Below are 14,257 nucleotides of genomic sequence, written 5' to 3'. Positions count from 1 at the left end.
TTTTTGGTTATTTTGGTGTTCACCTTTATTTAAAATAAAATACAAGATGAGCATCCACATTCCTGCTGCGTTTTGGTCCTCCATTCCCGACGACAACCGTTACAATGTTGAAAGTCTCTTTGTGGAGCTGCAGATATTATCAAGCAAACCATCCACATGTATTGATCACATCTTTACTAATACTGCATAAATCTGCTTTAAAGCTTTATCCAAGCCCATTGGATGTAGTGATAACAATATTGTAGCCATATATATGAAAACCAAAGTTTCAAAGGCTGGACCTAAAATTGTGTATAACTGGTCCTACACGAGGTTTTGTAGTGATTCCTACATTGATGATGTAAAGAATACTTGCTGGTCTGTGGTGTGTAAAGAGGAGCAACCAGATGCTGCACTGACACATTTATAAAATTGCTTATGACTAATAAGCATACACCCATTAAGAAAATGACTGTCAAAACTTTTAAATTCCTGTGGGTTGATGAGGAATTGAAAAATGTTGTGGTTGAGCGGTATGAGCCAAAAAGGCAAACTCAGCTCAATCATTAATTGAATCAGATGGCTCATTCATCACATGCTCTGACATTGACAACTATTTTAATGATTTTTAATTAGCAAGATAAGCAAATTCAGGCATGACATGCCAGAAACAAATTCTGAATCTACACATCCAAGTATAACTGAGCAAATTTTGAAAGACAAGCATTGTAATTTTGAAATCCGTAAAGTGAGAGAAGAAGAAGTGAAAAAATGGTTGTTGTCTATCACGCCACCTGGGTCTAACAACCTGGATGGAAAATTACCCAGTATAATAGCGGACAATATTGCCACTCCTATTTGACATCTCTTCAATCTAAGTTTATAAAAAAGTGTGTGCCCTCAGGACCGGAGTTACCAACAATTAGCCAACTTTTGAAAACAATGATGTTTGACCAGATACTATTCTATTCTAAGTAGATAAAGTAACAACAGTCTTTCACCACGTGCTAAGCATGACTGATGAATGGCCGAGAGAAATTGATAATAGATTGTGAGAGCTGTTTTGTTAGATTCCAGTTCGACTTTTGACATTATCAATCCTAGTCTGCTGCTGGAGAAACGTATATGTTACGGATTTACACCCCCTGCTATGTTGTGGATGAAGAGTTACTTGTCTAACAGAACACAGAGGGTGTTATTTAATGGAAGCCTCTCCAACATAATCCAGGTAGAATCAGGCATTCCCCTGGGCAGCCCCTTACTTTTTTCTAACTTTAATGAGCTGCCACTGGCTCTGAGTAAAGCCAGTGTGTCTAACAAAGTGGAAAGTCTGAGCTACTCTAAATAACAATGTTCCAACATATGATGTATTCCTTATTCCTTAGTTCCAACAAAACATATTTAAAAGGTTCTGATGAAGGTGGTCCTGGTTGAGGGAGATGCTGCCTAACAACCTAGTGTGCAAGGCCTTCAGAGACATACTGAACATTACTGAGTTCAAGGAGGAGGTCCACTCTTTATGACAACCTTTGGAGGGTGCTGTGTGCTGGTGATATAACAAAACCGTTCCAATTTCAGCTCTCTGTCCATCAGTACTGTACTATATAATACTGGAAATAAAATATATAAAAAATATTTGCACAAACACAAATATGTATTTAGGTGGAGAAGTTTTTGGTGTCCTTGGCATGTTTATGGACAGTAAAACCCAGATAACTTAAGCAACGACTATTGAGAAGTAGACCGTAGAGACCATCCAAACACACACCAAAGGCTAAAGGGTGTTACACAATAGTCTTTATTTTAACAATGTCTAAAATGTCCCAATTTAACAGTACAAAGAAATTAAATAGATAATAGTTAAGTTTTAAAAAGTCCTTTAGGAGGGCTCCAGTCCTGTGCTTGGGGTTAGCTGGCTAAGGTAACATTATCACGTATCATGCTAAGGTCAATGTCTATTCACAGTAGTTCAAGTATTCAACTTAATTTTTAGATGCTAATAAGCAACACTGAACACTAACTAGTGCTTGGCTGCCAAATGTATAGGTGTCCCCATAATATTTTTTAGGAAGTGTGATCATAATCACTAATTTAGCGATCAACGGCAAATGTCCTTCCAAATGAAAATGACCCCACTCCTGCTGATGTGAGCTCCTGAACAGCGCAATTGCACATGAGATGCGTTTATGGAGGTGAAAGTGAACTTGCCGTTTAAAAAAAAGTTTATCTAAGTGTGGAAGCGATCTACTGTCTACATTTACAGTCAGGGTTTCAATACTTTGTATTGCACATTTAATTAAATTACATAATTACATAGAATATAGGAATAATAACGTACCCATGAATGAATCAGTTGATTTATCCACCTATCCATCTATCTGTCTAACAAAATGTGTGTAATTGTAACCTGTGTACACAGGATGGCACCTTAATTGGGAAGGACGGGCTTGTGGTAATGGCTGGGGCGGAATAGGTGGATTGGCATCAAATTAACCAAAAACATGGTTTCTATGTGTTTGATACCATTCCATTCACTCAGTTCCAGCCATTATTATGAGCTGTCCTCCCCTTGGCAGCCTCTTGTGGTACTGTAGTATATAATACTGGAAAAATACATATATTACAGAAACATTTTCAGAAGCTAATCTTTATTTTAACAATGTGTTCCATGGTCACCCCAGGGCAGGAACACTGAAGGCTCCAATCCTTTGCAGCAGGTCTCTCCTGAATCTTGGGTCTTGTTGCACTGAGTTAAAAGACAATTATTCTGTCAGCAGATGGCACTGTTGAGCTGAGGCCCGGTAGGCCAAATACAAGGACTCGAGATGGTCAAGTAAAGGAATAAAATAATATCCAAGCAAAAACAAATGCTAAAGGAAAGGAAAAAAGTAAATCATTTCACACCACTCAATGGGAAGTTCAACAAAACTTGGTAAGATATTTCAAAATAAAATTTAATGGAGACGCAAGGGATAGCATTATCCGCTTCATCGGGCCACTTCTGTATTGAGCGCGTTATTGGTACTTCATGTTTGAGTTGCTTGTAAGCAGTAATCAGGAGGACAGAGTAATAATCTGATTTGCCAAATGGAGGGTGAGGGAGAGTTTTGTATTTGACTATATTTAACCTTTTTTGACAGGGAAGACATATTGAGACCTAGGTCTCTTTTCCAAATGTGCCTTGTATAATACAATATAACAATACACATTATACACATAAATTAAACATCACATGTCACCCAGAAAAACTGTTACATTCCTCCACAAATAAATCCCCAATCAATACTTTCAAAAAAATGACACCACAACATTAAGATGAACTGTATTTTGATGACACTGGAGATGTTCAAGAGAACATTACCATTCCTTGTACTAAAGCCTACTTTTTTTTTTACAGCAGGGCCACGTTCGATAGTCCAACATTTTTTAACATTGCAGATAGATATGCTATGAATAGAGCCAACATTATTCCTTATTCTACATGTCAGAGAAGGGTGTTTGTTCTACATAGCATATCTGAACGTTCCAAAACGTTCCAAAACTTCGCATGCTGTTGAATGCACACCTGGTCAGTTTGTCAGGTGGCAGGTCACATTTGATCATAACCGTAGGGGGACATGGGACAGTGGCGGAATGAAAGCTTGTAGCAGCAGTGACACAATGGTCACCAGTTACTTCAGCCAAAGTCATAAACCCCGCCTATTTCTACAATTTATCTTCTTAAAATGTAATTTTAAACATAACCTGTAGCACATAATTGAATATGGAGTCAATTATTCGTGTCATCTAGCTGCAATGTTTGGATACTGATCTTGGTCCTACTGTATGTGGATAGAAGGATAGGTGGCTAGATCATCTGATTTATTGATGGGCATGTTATTATTCTTATATTCTATAGAGTGATACAATTTAGTTAAATGTGCAATACAAAGTATTGTGCCTGGGACTATTTATTGACACCATGGCTTTAAAAGTAGGAAGAAGATCGCAAAGCAGGGCATACCGATTCCACACTTAGATAAACTTTTCTGAAATGGCAAGTTCACTTTCTCATCCATAAACGCATCTCAAATGCAATTGCGCTGTTCAAGCAGCTCACATCAGCAGGAGTGGGGTCATTTTCATTCAGAAGGACGTCTACCATCGATTGCTTATCAGTGAAGCTTATTAGTGTCTAGAAATTGGGTTGAATATCTTCATGTCTAGAATGAAAACCTCCAGGCTACCGTTATGACTCAGTTAAATAAAAACAAATGGAATTACAGGGGTGAGTTTAGAGAAACAAATCCAGTGAGCTCATCCTTTAGAATAAAGCACATGCAGGAGGAATAATTACATAACCAATGTCTCTAGTTCCGTATGAATAGGGCTAAAGGCGATTGAATACCTGAACTATTCTGAATAGACATGAACCTTTACGTGGTACCAGATAATGTTGCCTGAGCCAGCTAACTCCAAGCACAGGATTGGAGCCCTCCTAAAATACTTATCTATATAATTTTTTGGGAATTGTCAAATTGTTAAAATGTAGACTATGAAATATAACATCCTTAGCCTTCGGTGTGTGTTTGGATGGTCTTTACGGTCTGCTTCTCAACAGTAGTTGCTTAAGTTATCTGTATTTTAAATGAACTCCGTCACCTAAACACATATTTGCACTTCTGAAAATATTTGTAATATATTTTATTTCCAGTATTTTATAGTACAGTACTGATGGACAGAAAGCTGAAATTGTGAGTGGTTTTGTTAAATCACCAGCACACAGTACCCTTCGAAGGTAGACACGAAGAGTGGACCACCTATTTACTTAACCATGTTTGAAAGAAATGAAATGCTATTGACCGAATAATACCTGAATCAATGTTGATGACAGATGGCCTTGGCAATCGTTTGAAGATCAATAAATTAGACAGTCACATCTATGATCATTTACCAATGATAAGTTCTCTGTCTTGCATGTGTCATGACGTTGGCCTGTGGGTAAGGTTTATGACCCCCCCCCCCATAAATACCTTTCTCTCTTCCCCTCTCTGAATCTACTGAAGGATGTGAATAGCCTGTGTTAAATATAGAGAGTCTGGGAACATCAAACAAATGGGGAAAGGTACCACATATTTTGTTAATAAAACCAGTTGGAAATATGCTTGGGAACGTAATGAGTATGTATGTCAGTTCGGTTGTCATCTGAGACATTATGACTGATGACAGGACGACATAAACTGTATCTGAGAAAGTATACGCCCTCTAGTTATCAGAGTCACATGGAATTGTTATGCAATTGAAATGTTTGATATTGAAAATGTTTGTTAGGAGATGAAATGTAATTTTAGCTTCCGAATGAAAGATTTGGGTTTTCATAAGGAAAGTGCCCTGCTCGATCAGTGGCCCAACCCTGTGAAGAGACAGGGGTTATAAACGATGAAACACCTCCCTCCCCCTCTCCACTATATAATTCTTTGACGAAAAGATAACCACGTTGTTCCAGTACGGGAGGTCTGCAGCCTCTACGTTAGAAGGACACACATGTCAAGTACAGAACTAAGCCAACCTCGGCGTGAGCTTTGGTGGCGAATGGTATGAACTTTGAGCTTATTCACTACAGAAGTGCTACTTCCTAGCCGTTGAGTTAGCAGCGGCCGCTGCTTACGTGGGCTAGGAAAGGACGGACGACGGATCCAGTCTAACAACCAGACGAAGATACCACCACGTATCCAATTGACCCCCATTGACATTCTTCCGAAAACAGGGAGATCTGTTGGCCAACCCGGCCAGCATCTACGACCAATCTACCGAAGCGCAGCTCAGAGTAAATATTTATTGCATTTTCCTTTTCCAAATGGGCGGTAATTTAGAATGCATAAGATAATGTATTTACGGTAGCATAGCTGCTGTTTCTGTGTTCCTAAATCTTCCCGCTCTTTCATTCAAGCCCAACCCCCTTTCCTTTGTGTAACCAGCTTTCATACAGGTTCCGTTCACCAGGGGTGAATTCTGTATGACATCATTGTATTCTGTGTATTTGTAATTCTGTGTGATTAGTTAGGTATTTAGTAAATAAATAATTGAACCCAATTTTGTATTGCTGATTCAACTTGTTAGCCAGGGTTCGTGAAGATAGCCAAGAATTTACAACTTTCATTATGAGACTGAAAATAAGACAAGGGTTAACATTGACTGCTATCGATGTAAAATATTACTAAGTATTTTAAGAGTTTATTCGGAAGATAACGGCTCTATAAACGTTCTTCCGTGGTGCCCCGACTTTCTAGTTAATTACATTTACATGATTAGCTTAATCAGGTAATATTAATTACAGAGAAATCATTTTATAAGTTAGCATGTCATATCACTTAATCCGGCATAGCCAAAGACACGACACCTGTGTGAATGAACATAAATGCTCAGCCTATAAAGGTGAAGCCTTAATTGCCAAAGAGAGAAACCTGACAGGCAAGAGAGGAGAGAGCGCATCATTCCAAACAAGTTGTGTCATTAAGATTCAGGTGTTTATGCAAGTGTTTTAATCAGAATCAGCTCTTATTCTTTTTACTGGATGTTTTCTTTAGGCTGCATACAAAATTGGTCAGTCTAGGAAAAGGCATAGCCGTAGGGTTGTGTTGTGTAAAATGTAAGCGTCATTACAAGAAGTGGTATTGCTCTTTTGAACATCGTGACAACAATATATGAAGCTCACATTTTGGGGGGACAGCAAGGCCGTGTTCGTTAGCCAAACATTGTCGAACATGGTCTATCAAGGCCCTGTCGTTCCACCCCGAGCCGGCGGCCAAGATCTGGAACTCCAGCGCGAAGTCTTGAGCGCTCCTCGTCTCCTGCCGCAGTAGGAACAGACGCTCACCCGCCACTCGCCCCTCCGGGGGACGGTCGAACACGGCCCGGAAACGGCGGGTGAACTCTGAGTAGTTGTCCCTCGCTGAGTCTGGTCCCTCCCAGACCGCGTTGGCCCACTCCAGAGCTCTACCGGACAGGCAGGAGATGAGGGCGCTCACTACTAACTAAATGAAATGAGAGGTTGACTGTGTGATATTAGGTTGCATCTTGTGTAAATATTTTCTGTCTCAATTTTAATGATAATAATAAAAATAATAAAAGACAAACCCTTGAACGAGTAGGTGTGTCCAAACTGTTGACTGGTACTCTATATGTTACCAGACTGTGAACCGTATTCCCCTTTGGCCTCATGCCACACCATTATTCCCCGTTTGATATAATACACTACATGAATACCACAACAACCTATATCTCCTAATCGCTTGAGGAATAGCCAGACAAAATCAACAATCATTTTTACAGGCTAAATTCCTGTCCAATCATTCAAAATGGTTACATTTCCGTTTCATTACATGGGTTCTATGTCTTGCTGTAAAGGATTTTTTATAATAGCCTGCACAAGAGGCATGCGCACAAAGGGCTGCCGGTCGTATACCTTCCACCGCCATGCCGAAAATAAATCTTCTATGGGGTTCAGAAATGGTGAGTATGGTGGGAGGTATTGCACGAGAAATGGTGGGTGGTCAGCAAACCAGTTTTGGACTGGAGCTGCACGATGAAAGCTCACGTTGTCCCATACTACAACGTACCGGGTTCTTTGATGGTCTGCATCATTCATACACTCTGGTGGTATGAGAATGTTGTGGAGTCTGTCCAGAAATGTGAGAATATGGGCTGTGTTGTATGGTCCAAGGTTGGCATGACGGTGGAGGACACCATGCGTATTGGAGATGGCAGTGCACATTGTGATGTTCCCACCACGTTGGCCAGGAACATCTATAATGGCTCTGTGGCCGATGACGTTTCTCCCCCTTCTTCTGGTCTTTGCTAGACTGAACCCAGCCTCATCTATAAAGATGAACTCATGTGGGATTGCATGAGCATCCATTTCCATTACTCCCTGAAAACAAAGAACAAAAGCAGTCAATATGGTGTTATCCAGTACACTGGGAAACAATGTTGCGTGTAGTGTACTGCAGTCAATATTGTACTTACATCCACATATGGTCATCTGACCTCTTTGTTTCTTTGAGCGTTTCTCTCAAACGGCACCTTATAAAGCTGTTTCATTCTGATTTGGTTTCGCTTGAGAATGCAAGCCAATGTGGACAGACTGACTCGTTGAATGTTGTTGAATATGGTGTTGTCTTGGATGATGTGGCTTTGAATTTCTCGTAATCTGATTTCATTATTTTCCAAAACCAAGTTTACAATGGCAGCTTCCTGTACCCCGGTGAACATTTGGCCCCTTCCTCCACCATGGTTGCATCTCTCAGTCCTTTAGAAAAACAAAAAAACAAAAATATAGGGCTTGGACAATGCAGCCTAAAGATATTTCACCCACAGTAGAGTAAATTCTACAGGACATTTGTGCAGTTAGTGTATAACATCAGCCAGTCATGAAGTAAACAGGTGTCACCCAACTGATACACTATGACATGGGGTGTACTACATAGTGTGAAAGACATTTTGGTTACATACCTGTACTCCAGTCTAAATGTCCGGATGACACAGGCGACAGTAAAACGGCTCGAGTTGGGCTGCACTCTCTGTCCAGCCTCTCGCATTGTCAGCCCATGGTTGACGACATGATCAACTAAGGTTGCTCTGATTTCATTTGAAAGTTGTTGTCTTCTTTGGCCATGAACTCCTCTACCAGCTCTACCCCTACCTCTCACTCTTCCTCCCCCTCTCATTCTCCCCCTTCCTGTTCCTCTCTCTGCAACGGCTTCCATTGTTGTTGTAAAACAAAAGGTTCAGACCTGTGGTCTTTTCATAGTGCTTACTTCCTGATTGAAGTGGTAACAATTAACCATTGAGGTGTTTGGCCAGGTGGCACATGAATTGGCCAATTAGCTCATGTAGTGTCATTTTGAATGGCAGTGTTTTGAAATGGCAAACATGTGACTATGTCAGATTGTTGTGTCTTATGCAGCGAACTGTGTGCAGTGCATTTAAAAAGTGCCATTTTGAATCGCAAAATGTGTGTAAAGCAGAAAATGTGTTTAGACTTTTGGAGACTTGAGAAGAGGTTTTGCTCTCTGTGTGTCAGTTTAAATAATTGTGCTGTGCATGTCATTTTAGTGTGTTAGCAGCAGCCGCTCACCGATTTCAACAGCTCTCCAACACAGTTAGACTTCCAATACTGCCGAAACAAAAGCAATGACAAGCACTTAGTGTGTCTGCTAACCCAGGTTAGCGCTGTTCTGATTGAATCCTGGCCCTAATCTCGGAACCCAGAACCATATCATGTGGCGTTGGCCAGCTACTTGATTTGACATTAATGTTCACAGTCTGAGACTATTTCTTATCATATGTGAGCGGTGACCTCCCATCAATTTAATCAATCAATGCAATTGAGGGATGTAATGGCTGTCAAAGTTATTAACAGGCGAAGCTTGAACAGATCACGCCATGCAAAACTCAACGTAGGTTGTTGAACTCTTATATCAACTGGGGTAACTTCAGGCAACATTATACCCTTCAACTCCTAAATTTATCTGACTTCTCTCTTTGGCTTTTTAAAAAGCCAGAAGTCATCTGAATAGGCATTCCCCTAACTACTCACTGAGAGAAATGCATTTTCTCTTGAGTACTTCTCGTCTCTCTCCTTTTTCTCTCGTCTCTTCTTTTCTCCTCTCCTCTGCCATCTCATCCCCTCTCATCTAGTCTCCTCAATACGCCTCTTCCTTTACCCTATCCTGTCATCCCTCCATCATATCAGAGGAGACAGATTTTGCTCGTTCTACATTCACATAGGAACAGCAAGTTACAGAGTTCAGGGTACATACCCAGAGGGCGTTTTGGGGCACGTAAACGGTACTGTGCTAAAAACCAAGATAATTATTCATTCAGGTACTGGAATCAAAGGGACTAGAGAAAAGTAGAGAAACTGATCTTCTTCCTCTTCCTTTTAATACTGTGTGAAAAAAATGTAACCTTGATTCCATGACTGAACAGAATTGGAACAGTTGAATTGAAACTGGAACACTTGCCATTTCCCTCGATGGGCCTCCTTCAGCATTCTAATCTGCTTTTGTTCTCCCTCCTCCTCCTGAGTGGGTCGCAGTATTGCCAGAATTGAAATGCATTGGACTTTAATTTTTGGGGCTAAGATAAAACATAAATATAGAGAAATGGAAAATGTAGCACGACTCATGAATGATAAGGCTGTTTGGTCGCAGCTGGAACACACAGATACGCTTGAGAAGTTATTATGCCCGGGGTGACAGGAGACCAAGTTTTCAGGCCCTACATTCATTACTCCTGCTTCACTGTTAAGACTGAACATGAACTTGAATACTGATGTCAAGTTAATTCTCCTGTTTCTCCTCTGAGATTAAAATTTGAAGTTTTTGAAGAGGATGAGTGGACTTAAATGATACGACACCATAGATTGGATGCTATCATTGCTGGCCATGCTCCCGACCTTGTCAATGACCTGCCTAAGCTTATCGGTCTATGAGACGATCAGATTATTCTATTTCTCTAGATGCCACGTTACACCATAGAGGAGGGTAGGCTTTGTATTTGAGCTGCACATTTGCCTTAGCTGGTATATACACATGGTATTAATTAAGAAACCATGTAAACGATAGATACTTTGTTGTACTTACCTCAAAGAATTCAACACAAATATTGTATTATACTTTTCTTTGAGGTTAACCTCTATGGGCTAGGTGGGAAGCTAGCGTGCCACCCGTGGTGCACTCCATCAACAGCAGGTGCATTTCAAGAGCGGCAAATTTGAATCCAAATAAATGTCAAAATTCAAATTTTTCAAACATACAACTATTTTACACCCTTTGAAAGATAAACATCTCCTTAATCTAACCACGTTTTACGATTTCAAAAAGGTTTTACGGCGAAAGCATAAATTTAGAGTATGTTAGGACAGTACATTTACAAGAGTTGTGTGTAATGTTTTGTCAAGTAAAAGACAGGGTCACCAAAACCATAAAACCAGCTAAAATGATGCACTAACCTTTTACAATCTCCATCAGATGACACTCCTAGGACATTATGTTAGACAATGCATGCATTTTTAGTTCTATCAAGTTCATATTTATATCCAAAAACAGCGTTTTACTATGGCATTGATGTTGAGGAAATCGTTTCCCTCCAATAACCGGCAGTCAAGTCAGCGTCACAAATTAAATAATTAAAATTAGAAAACATTGGTAAAATATTATATTGTCATTTAAAGAATTATAGATTTACATCTCTTGAACGCAATCAACATGCCAGATATAAAAATAACCTTACTGGGAAATCACACTTTGCAATAATCTGAGCACTGCGCCCAGAAAAATACGCGTTGCGATACAGACTAGACGTCATGTTGGGGAGATCTAAAATCGAAAATACTATGTAAATAATCCATTACCTTTGATTCTCTTCATCAGATGTCACTTCCAGGTATCACAGGTCCATAACGAATGTAGTTTTGTTCAAAAAAGCTCATCATTTATGTCCAAACATCTCCGTCTTGTTAGCACATGATCTAAGCCAGCCGGACTTCTCGTCATGAACGAGGGGAAAAAATATATTTCCGTTCGTTCAAACATGTCAAACGTTGTATAGCATAAATCATTAGGGCCTTTTTTAACCTCTATGGGCTAGGCGGGACAAATTCGTCCCAACTACGTAACAGCCACTTGCAGCCTGTGGCGCGATTTTCAAAACCTTAAAAATCCTATTACTTCAATTTCTCAAACATATGACTATTTTACAGCTATTTAAAGACAAGACTCTCGTTAATCTAACCACATTGTCCGATTTCAAAAAGGCTTTACAACGAAAGAAAAACATTAGATTATGTCAGCAGAGTACCAAGCCAGAAATAATCAGACACCCATTTTTCAAGCTAGCATATAATGTCACCAAAACCCAGAAGACAGCTAAATGCAGCACTCACCTTTGATGATCTTCATCAGATGACACACCTAGGACATTATGTTATACAATACATGCATGTTTTGTTCAATCAAGTTCATATTTATATCAAAAAACAGCTTTTTAGATTAGCATGTGACGTTCAGAACTAGCATACCCCCCGCAAACTTCCGGGGAATTCGCTAACATTTTACTAAATTACTCACGATAAACGTTCACAAAAAGCATAACAATTATTTTAAGAATTATAGATACAGAACTCCTCTATGCACTCGATATGTCCGATTTTAAAATAGCTTTTTGGTGAAAGCACATTTTGCAATATTCTAAGTACATAGCCCAGGCATCACGGGCTAGCTATTTAGACACCCGGCAAGTTTAGCACTCACCAATATCAGCTTTACTATTATAAAAGTTTGATTACCTTTTGTTGTCTTCGTCAGAATGCACTCCCAGGACTGCTACTTCGATAACAAATGTTGGTTTGGTCCAAAATAATCCATCGTTATATCCGAATAGCGGCGTTTTGTTCGTGCGTCCCAGACACTATCTGAAATGGTAAATCAGGGTCGTGCGCATGGCGCAATTCGTGACAAAAAAAATCTAAATATTCCATTACCGTACTTCGAAGCATGTCAACCGCTGTTTAAAATCCATTTTTATGCCATTTTTCTCGTAGAAAAGCGATAATATTCCGACCGGGAATGTCCATTTAGCAAAACTGAGGAAAGTAAATAAAGCTTTCGGTCGACGCGGGCACGCGCCTGAGTCTCACAGTACTGTAACCAGCCACTACCCAAACGCGCTACTTTGTTTCAGCCAGAGCCTGCAAAGCCACGATTCAGCATTTTGCCGCCTTCTGAGACCCTATGGCAGCCGTAGGAAGTGTCACGGGACAGCTAAGATCCTCACTCTTCAATAAACAGAGACAAGAAGAACGACACCTTGTCAGACAGGCCACTTCCTGCCTGAAACCTTGTCAGGTTTTTGCCTGCCAAATGAGTTCTGTTATACTCACAGACACCATTCAAACAGTTTTAGAAACTTTAGGGTGTTTTCTATCCATGTGTAATAAGTATATGCATATTCTAGTTACTGGGTAGGAGTGGTAACCAGATTAAATCGGGTACGTTTTTTATCCAGCCGTGTCAATACTGCCCCCTATCCTAAACAGGTTAAGTCTTTACTGAAGACTTATCTCTTCAGTAGGTCCTATGATTAAGTATAGTCTGGCCCAGGAGTGTGAAGGTGAACGGAAAGGCTGGAGCAACGAACCGCGCTTGCTGTCTCTGCCTTGCCGGTTCCCCTCTTTCCACTGGGATTCTCTGCCTCTAACCCTTTTACAGGGGCTGAGTCACTGGCTTACTGGTGTTCTTCCATGCCGTCCATGGGAGGGGTGCGTCACTTGAGTGGGTTGAGTCACTGACGTGGTCTTCCTGTCTGGGTTGGCGCCCCCCCTTGGGTTGTGCCATGGCGGAGATCGTTGTGGGCTATACTCGACCTTGTCTTAGGACAGTAAGTTGGTGGTTGGAGACATCCCTCTAGTGTTGTGGGGGCTGTGCTTTGGCAAAGTGGGTGGGGTTATATCCTGCCTGTTTGGCCCTGTCCGGGGGTATCATCGGATGGGGCCACAGTGTCTTCTGATCCCTCCTGTCTCAGCCTCCAGTATTTATGCTGCAGTAGTTTATGTGTCGGGGGGCTAGGGTCAGTCTGTTACATCTGGAGTATTTCTCTTGTCTTATCCAGTGTCCTGTGTGAATTTAAATATGCTCTCTTTAATTCTCTCTTTCTGTCTTTCTCTCGGAGGACCTGAGCCCTAGGACCATGCCTCAGGACTACCTGGTATGATGACTCCTTGCTGTCCCCAGTCCACCTGGCCGTGCTGCTGCTCCAGTTTCAACTGTTGTGCCTGCGGCTATGGAACCCTGACCTGTTCACCGGACGTGCTTGTTGCACCCTCGACAACTACTATGATTATTATTATTTGACCATGCTGGTCATTTATGAACATTTTAACATTTTAACATCTTGACCATGTTCTGTTATAATATCCACCCTGCACAGCCAGAAGAGATCTGGCCACCCCTCATAGCCTGGTTCCTCTCTAGGTTTCTTCGTAGGTTTTTGGCCTTTCTAGGGAGTTTTTCCTAGGGATTTTTTCCTAGCCACCGTGCTTCTTTCACATGCTTTGCTTGCTGTTTGGGGTTTTAGGCTGGGTTTCTGTACAGCACTTTGAGATATCAGCTGATGTATGAAGGGCTATATAAAAATACATTTGATTTGATTTGATTTTGATTTGAACACCAGACGGGCTGCGGCATTCTGGATGAGTTGTAGGGGTTTGATGGCACAGGCAGGGAGCCCCGCCAACAGC

General features: G+C 40.8%; 1 long non-coding RNA gene across 1 annotated transcript; it reads right to left on the bottom strand.

The window, feature by feature from the left end:
* Positions 1-6,330: 6,330 nt before the first annotated feature.
* On the bottom strand, positions 6,331-8,686 carry LOC123729561 (uncharacterized). The gene is made up of 3 exons (XR_006761205.1): positions 8,470-8,686; positions 7,984-8,266; positions 6,331-7,888 (listed from the first exon to the last, which is right to left on the bottom strand). It is a non-coding gene; the product is annotated as an uncharacterized lncRNA (long non-coding RNA).
* Positions 8,687-14,257: the final 5,571 nt, after the last annotated feature.

Source organism: Salmo salar, chromosome ssa21 (assembly GCF_905237065.1).
Source record: "Salmo salar chromosome ssa21, Ssal_v3.1, whole genome shotgun sequence".
NCBI classification, from domain to species: Eukaryota; Metazoa; Chordata; class Actinopteri; order Salmoniformes; family Salmonidae; genus Salmo; species Salmo salar.
Note: the sequence above shows the minus strand (reverse complement) of the source record. Positions and strands in the feature narration are given on the sequence as shown.